This window comes from Arachis stenosperma, chromosome 1, assembly GCF_014773155.1.
Source record: "Arachis stenosperma cultivar V10309 chromosome 1, arast.V10309.gnm1.PFL2, whole genome shotgun sequence".
Classification (NCBI taxonomy): domain Eukaryota; kingdom Viridiplantae; phylum Streptophyta; class Magnoliopsida; order Fabales; family Fabaceae; genus Arachis; species Arachis stenosperma.
The window spans coordinates 114,958,071-114,965,114 of NC_080377.1; positions in this window are offsets into that span (position 1 = coordinate 114,958,071).

Genomic DNA, 7,044 nt, shown 5'->3' on the forward strand with positions numbered 1-7,044 from the left:
GAATTATCTTACAATGGTTCGGGGGAAATACTTAGATTTTAGTCCGGAAAATGTGAGGTTGGCGTTCAACTTACCCATGATGCAAGGAGATGCACGCCCCTACACTAGAAGGGTCAACTTTAATCAAAGGTTGGACCAAGTCCTTATGGACATATGTGTGGAAGGAGCTCAATGGAAAAGAGACTCCAAAGGCAAGCTGGTTCAACTAAGAAGACTGGACCTCAAGCCTGTGGCTAGAGGATGGTTGGAGTTCATTCAACGCTCCATCATCCCCACTAGCAACCGATCTGAAGTTACTGTAGATCGGGCCATCATGATTCATAGCATCATGATTGGAGAGGAAGTAGAAGTTCATGAAGTCATCTCCCATGAATTCTATAAAATAGCCGATAAGTCCTCTACTTTGGCAAGGCTAGCTTTTCCTCATCTTATTTGCCATCTATGTTACTCAGCTGGAGTTATCATAGAAGGAGACATCCTCATTGAGGAGGACAAGCCCATCACTAAGAAAATGATCGAGCAAACAAGAGAGCCCACTCATGGAACCCAAGAGACGCATGAGAAAGCTCATCACCAAGAAATCCCGGAGATGCCTCAAGGGATGCACTTTCTTCCCAACAACTATTGGGAACAACTCAACACTTCCTTAGAAGATTTGAGTTACAATATGGATCAATTAAGGGTGGAACATCAAAAGCACTCCATCATTCTCCATGAAATTAGAGAATATCAAAGGGCAATGAGAGAGGAGCAACAAAGGCAAAGAAGGGACATAGAAGAGCTTAAGGATATCATTGGTCCTTCAAGAAGAAGACGCCACTAAGGTGGATTCATTCCTTGTTCTTATTTTTTTTTAGTTTAATTATATTGATGTGGTGACAAAACTTTGTTTTCTGAATGAATGCTTGAATAGTGCATAATTTTGATCTTGTTGTTTATGAATGTTAAAATTGTTGGCTCTTGAAAGAATGATGAAAAAAGAGAATGTTATTGACAATCTAAAAAATCATGAAAATTGATTCTTGAAGCAAGAAAAAGCAGTGAAAAAGCAAAAGCTTGCAGAAAAAAAATTTGCAAAAAAAATAGAAAGAAAAAGAAAAAGCAAGCAGAAAAAGTCAATAGCCCTTAAAACCAAAAGGCAAGGGTAAAAAGGATCCAAGGCTTTGAGCATCAATGGATAGGAGGGCCCAAGGAAATAAAATCCAGGCCTAAGCAGCTAAATCAAGATGTCCCTAAACATGTGCTTGTGGCATGCAGGTCCAAGTGAAAAGCTTGAGACTGAGTGGTTAAAGTCGTGATCCAAAGCAAAAAGAGTGTGCTTAAGAGCTCTGGACACCTCTAACTGGGGACTTTAGCAAAGCTGAGTCACAATCTGAAAAGGTTCACCCAGTCATGTGTCTGTGGCATTTATGTATCCGGTGGTAATACTGGAAAACAAAATGCTTATGGCCACGGCCAAGACTCATAAAAGTAGCTGTGTTCAAGAATCAACAATCTTAACTAGGAGAATCAATAACACTATCTGAAATTCTAAGTTCCTATAGAAGCCAATCATTCTAAACTTCAAGGGAGAAAGTGAGATGCCAAAACTGTTCAGAAGCAAAAAGCTACAAGTCCCGCTCATCTAATTAGAATTAATATTCATTGATATTTTGAGATCTATAGTATATTCTCTTCTTTTTATCCTAATTGATTTTTAGTTGCTTGGGGACAAGCAACAATTTAAGTTTGGTGTTGTGATGAGCGGATAATTTATACGCTTTTTGGCATTGTTTTTAGGTAGTTTTTAGCATGATCTAGTTACTTTTAGGGATATTTTTATTAGTTTTTATGCTAAATTCACATTTCTGGACTTTACTATGAGTTTGTGTGTTTTTCTGTGATTTCAGGTATTTTCTGGCTGAAATTGAGGGACCTGAGCAAAACTCTGATAGGAGGCTGACAAAGGACTGCTGATGCTGTTGGAATCTGACCTCCCTGCACTCGAAATGGATTTTCTGGAGCTACAGAACTTCAAATGGCGCGCTCTTAACGGCGTTGGAAAGTAGATATCCAGAGCTTTCCAACAATATATAATAGTTCATACTTTATTCGTGATTAGATGACGTAAACTGGCGCTCAACGCCAGTTCGATACTGCATTCTGGAGTCAAACGCCAGAAACACGTCACGAACCAGAGTTGAACGCCCAAAACACGTTACAACTTGGCGTTCAACTCCAAGAGAAGCCTCAGCTCGTGGATAGATCAAGCTCAGCCCAAGCACACACCAAGTGGGCCCCGGAAGTAGATTTATGCATCAATTACTTACTTCTGTAAACCCTAGTAGCTAGTTTAGTATAAATAGAACTTTTTCCTAGTGTATTAGCATCTCTTGGTCTCAGTTTTATTTTATTATTCATCTTAGGAAACTATTGATCACATTTTGGGGGCTGGCCATTCGGCCATGCCTGGACCTATCACTTATGTATTTTCAACGGTTGAGTTTCTACACACCATAGATTAAGGGTGTGGAGCTCTGCTGTACCTTAAGTTTTAAGGCAATTACTACTATTTTCCATCCAATTCTATTTATTCCTGTTCTAAGATATTCATTGCACTTCAACTTGATGAATGTGATGATTCGTGACACTCATCATCATTCTCGCATATGAGCGCGCGTGACTGACAACCACTTCCGTTCTACCTTAGGCCCGGAGCATATCTCTTGGATTCCTTAATCAGAATCTTCGTGGTATAAGCTAGAATTGATGGCGGCATTCATGTGAATCCGGAAAGTCTAACCTTGTCTGTGGTATTCCGAGTAGGATTCCGGGATTGAATTACTATGACGAGCTTCAAACTCCTAAAGGCTGGGCGTTAGTGACAGACGCAAAAGAATCATGGGATTCTATTCCAACCTGATTGAGAACCGACAGATGATTAGTGATGGTGTTTTTGCGGAAAACGAATTTTCCAAACACATAGATCTAACCGGCAAGTGTACCGGGTCGCATCAAGTAGTAATAACTCACTTAGAGTGAGGTCGATCCCACAGGGATTGATGGATCAAGCAATTTTAGTGGGTGATTAGTTTAGTCAAGCTAACATTGAGTGAATTGTGTGAAGTGTAGCCAACAGAAAGTAAATGGCAGAAATCTTAAAGATGCAGAAAGTAAATTGGCAAATAACTTAAAGGGCAAGAAATTTAAATTGCAAGAATCTTAAATGACAAGAAATGTAAATTGCATTAAATGTAAAGGGGAATGGGGACAAGGAGATTAAAACAAGCAGCAAGCAGAACTTGGAATAATTGCATAAGAATTAAATTGCATGAAAAGTAAAAGGACTTGGGAGCTGGGAATTAAAATTCAATAAGAGAATGTAAAGATCATTCAAGCAGAGAGCTAGAATATGAAATGGGATGCAGCAGATTTAAACAGAAATGGAAAATTGCTTGAATATAAAAGGGAATTGAGGAATGGGATTGCAGGATCTAAACAAAGAAAGAGTAAATTGCAACAATTAGTAGTGCAGGAATTAAATCAGAAGCAATAAAAGCTTAAACAGAAATTAAAGTAAAATGCATCAAGGTTCACAGAAGAACCAAAAGTGAAATTGGGTCTCAGGTCTCAAGAGACTAGGTAGCAGAGCCTAGATCTCTATTTACCTTCCTAGATCCAAGTAAACAAAGCAATTGACAGAGAATTAAAAGAGAAAGCAGTAGAAGAACAGAAATAAACTTGAATTATGCAGAAAAAGAGTTGAAGAGAATTTGAATGGGAATTGAGACAGAATTTCCTCAATTTCTCACACCCAAAACTCAGAAACAGAAGATTAAAATTGGCCACACAAGATTGAGGAAGAAGAGAGATCAATTCTCCTCCCCAATTCTCAGAAATCTCAAAGGAAAGCTAAAATGCAAGTGGAAAGGAAAATTACAAAATAAAGTCTCCAGCCCCCCAATTACATAAAACTAGCTCCTATTTATACACTTTCTATTCTTGAATTTTGGGGTTTGGATGGGCTTTTGATTTTGTGAAGAAATGAATTAAATTGGGTTTTTAATTCAATTTTAGCCCATGAAGGAAAATTGCTTCCAGGAGGCTGCCCTGCCCTTGTGGAGGGCAGGGCAGAAAATTGAAGCTTGGTGTGAGAATTGGTGCGGCGTGGTGCGAGGATTGGTGCGCCAAAGGTGCGTGGAACGCTGCTTGGTGCGCAAGGATGCTGCCCTGCCCGCGCCAAGGGCAGGGCAGGAAAAGTTGGTGCGCCATGTTTTGTGAGTTGGTGCGCGCATGGTGCTGCCAGGGGAGTGATTTGGCGTGCCAGGAATGTGCGTGATGCACCACACGATGCTGCCCTGCCCGCGCCAAGGGCAGGGCAGAGTTTCAAAAATGAGGTTCCGTGTGTCTCCCTCTTCGAGCCTTGGTGGAAGCATTTTGGTTTATTTTCGCTTGTTTTTGGCCCTTAAAGATGCCTTTCGTTCCTGCCTCAATTGGACGCCAAATATGGATTTCTATATATCGTTGGAAAGCTCTGAATGTCAGCTTTCCAACGCAACTGGAAGCACATCAATCGGACGTCTGTAGCTCAAGTTATAGCCCTTTGAAGTAGGCATGGTCATGCTGTGTGCGGCCAGATTTTAACTTAGCGAAAATTTTGCTTCCAATCACATTTTGCAACACAATTCTGCCCTGCCCTTGGCAAGGGCAGGATCGTGTGCGTGCTGGCTGCTTCCTTTCTTGATTTGGTCATGGGCCACGCTTTTAAAAGCGTGGCCTAAGGCTCCAAAGTGTACCCAACTTCAAAATGTACCCCAAAGCTCTTTTTTTCCTCTTTTTTTGTGCTTCTTTGCTTCTTTTTCTTCTTATTTCCTACAAGATTTATAAAATTAAAATATCAAGAAAATATATCATTTAAGTACAAAAAGCATTCAATATTTAAGCACAAATCATCAATTTCTTGTATGAAAAAGCATAGAAAATGGGTATATGATGACATGTCATCACAACACCAAACTTAAATCTTGCTTGTCCCCAAGCAAGGAAAGAATCATGCAATAAAGATTGACAATCTAAGGTAAGAAGAATAGCAACTCAATGTTCATGGCAAGCTAGTTTTCTATGCATGCTACAATTACAAAAGAGATGTAAATGATTGATGCTTCTATCTAGCTTATTTTATGAAATCTTTTTCTTATAATTCTTCCTTGAAACAAGCTTTTGATTTTTTTTTTTTTATTAGCTTCTCCTTTTGGGTGCTTTGCCCCATGAGTTAATAACAAAGCGACGACATCTAAATGCTTTGTTTTCAAGTATTACCACTTGATACATAAGCACCACAAGCATTTAATTAGAGGACTTCATTAAGCTCATTTTTTTCTTTTCTTTTCTTGACTCTCTAATCATTGATGCTCAGAGCCTTGAGCTTTGAGGGAGTGCTTTTGCACTTGAGCCTAGCCTTGACTTCTAAGTGTTTTGTTTTCAAGCATTTGGCTTGATACATAAACACCACAAGCACTTAGCAAATAAATTGCCATTGGTACTCAGAGCCTTCAACTTTCTCATTCTTTCCCTTTTTCTTTTCTTGCTTTAATTGTATTTGCTTCTTCAAGGTTTTCATGATTTCAAAAGATTTCACAAAATGTACTAGATGAAAAACTTCAATTAAATAAAATCTAATGCAATTGAGCAACAATTAAGCATACTAGCTATCCAATACTTGTATGCACATGCTAAATTCTTCTTTAATTCCTTGTTTGTTTATGATCATGATGCTTTTTTGCTTTTGAATTCACAAAACTCAAGTTGGTAGTCATAATGTCACACCAACATATTTCAAATCAAATTCAAACTATGCTTAGTCATACCACACATGTATACAGAAAATATAAAGACAATCATGCAATTTAAAGTATTAGAAACAAATGAGAGGAAAAGGAACTTTACAACCTTGTAGTCCATCTTCTCTATTGTTGTCATTTTCCTCCCATTCTTCTCCTTCCCATACCAAATCAGAATGCTTGCTCTTCCTCAAGCAACAATTAGAACAATGGTGGTGGGGTCTAAAATGGATCATGAATGTCTTACACAAGAGGATGTCAGTAGCATATGTGTTTAGGCAAGCAAGATTAAGATAACAATCAAGGCACAGAGAAATAAAAACACTATGATTGCAAACATAAGATGGTGTGCATGATACATTGCATAAAAAAAATATAAGTGGCACACCAAACTTAGTGTGACACTTTCACTTGGAATTGATGCAAGTATCTTGTAAGGATTGGAACCAAATTTTGTTGCATAGCAACACCAAACTTAGAATACAACCATATGTCACTTTATTTGAATTAAAACTAAACAAAAGAAACTGTTATATGTTAAATACAATCACCAAGTGAAGAATATATCATGAGTAATGATGTTTGGGTGATGTATTAACAAACACAGTTAATAAAAGAAAGCATTAAAAACAAGGAAATGACTAAAACAATCAAGAAAACTAAAATTGTCTAAAAAAAAAAATAACACTGCAGCGGCATTATGGTTATGTAAACAAGTGGTGTTGCTTGAATGAATTGCATAGAAAAATAAGTGGCACACCAAACTTAGAATCTTGGTGCGTCACTTTCATTTTTGATTTGATACAATCATCCAAAAAGATTGAAAATGTGTTGCATGGCAACACCAAACTTAGAATGTAACCATATGCCAATTTATTGAATTTAAACAAAGCATAGAATGAAATGTACCTACGGTTGGGTTACCTCCCAACAAGTGCTCTTTTAGTGTCATTAGCTTGACATGTTGTTCTTCACTTTCTTCCTCTTTTTCCAGTTTGTTAAGAGGAATGACCTCAAAGGAGGAGAAAATTCAGCTACTGTCCCTTGCCTTGATCTTTCCTTAGCAAGCTTTCTTTTGAATTTGGCTTGATTGAGCTTGCTTTTAGGGACAGGATTGGTGCTTTTGTTAATTGCCTTCACTTCCTTGAATTCAAGACTTGGTTGCTGTGTGATTATTGGAGTTTTGTATTCATCCAGAGTCTTTTGAATTGGTGGCTCCATGAGC